The 1,286-nt window shown below is 32.1% G+C and overlaps 1 long non-coding RNA gene across 1 annotated transcript in view; it reads left to right on the top strand.

Annotated features, from left to right (window-relative positions):
- LOC128247901 (uncharacterized) overlaps positions 1 to 1,286 on the top strand; it is a 22,587-nt gene that overhangs the window by 8,059 nt on the left and 13,242 nt on the right. The window contains exon 2 of the long non-coding RNA XR_008264217.1: positions 707 to 748. This is a non-coding gene — a long non-coding RNA (uncharacterized LOC128247901). The remainder of the gene's footprint in view (positions 1 to 706; positions 749 to 1,286) is intronic.

Consider the following 1,286-nt stretch of genomic DNA (forward strand, 5'->3'; position numbering starts at 1 on the left):
TATATATATATACGTAAGTATATATCTATGCACGCATGTTTTTGTGTTCGTGTTTGTAACCCACTATCAATTGACAACCGATGTTGGTTTGTTTACGTACACGTAACTTACATATTTGGTAATAAGAGACCGCTATATATATATATATATATATATATATACTAGCAGAGATACCTGGCGTTGCACGAAATATAAACAATGTACAGTAACTTCTTGAAATGCACGTTATCTAATGAATTTTCGTTATAGACATTTTTCTGTCTCAAAACACTGTATCTTGATTGGTTTATGTGAGGTGGCTGAAAACTTTTGCTCGGTCATTTTTGGTGGTCGTCTTGCATATTCTCTACTCATTTAGAACCTCTACTACAAAATACAATGACTAGGTATGGAAATAACGTCAACAGGGCCAATGTTTCATCCGCAAAAAACGCAATAAGAAATATCCACTTATAATTTGTCAATTAGTAGAAATTTACATTAGTTTAAAGTGGACGAAGGCTTTTGCACGGTATTGCATATATAGTTCATGATAACTGTAAACGTATAAATACATTTACAAGATTGTTATTGGCCAGTAATCTTCCTAGAATTAATATAAGACAATTATGAAAATATTTAAACACCTATGCAACAGTGATTAATTGTTTTTGCCTATATTTTTAGGTTTTATAATATCTGTATATAATTAACTTTTCCTTTGCAGGGGATCTTCGTTGCCCTTCTGTATTGTTTCTTTAATGGTGAGGTATGTATAATAATTATTTACGTGTATTCTTCTGTAAAAACAAAAACTGCAATGTTTCCTTCAGTTGTTATATACATCTGTAGTAATTTAAATGATTTTTATGCAAATCCTAGTATCAAAGCTGTCAGGTAGAAATAAGATGTGGTATGATTTCTGGTGTTAACGCTGTCAAGTAGAATGTCGCAAGACTCCTAGTTATCAGAGCTGTTGAGTTGAAGTAAGTTGTAAGATTTCTATCCGAAATTTTACAATTAAACTATTGCTGCTCAAATTCATCTATCTTTTATCTTTTACTTGCTTCAGTCATTTGACTCCGGTCATGCTGGAGCACCGCCTTATTTTTTAGCCCTGTACTTATTATATCGTTCTATTTTGCTGAGCTGCTAATTTACGAGAACGTGAATACACCAACACCGGTTATTAAGCGGTGATGCGGGGACAGACATATACACAAAGACACACACACACACACACACACACACACATACACACATTATATATATACATATATACATATATATATATATATATATATATA

The sequence above is a fragment of the Octopus bimaculoides genome, chromosome 1 (genome assembly GCF_001194135.2).
Source record: "Octopus bimaculoides isolate UCB-OBI-ISO-001 chromosome 1, ASM119413v2, whole genome shotgun sequence".
Classification (NCBI taxonomy): domain Eukaryota; kingdom Metazoa; phylum Mollusca; class Cephalopoda; order Octopoda; family Octopodidae; genus Octopus; species Octopus bimaculoides.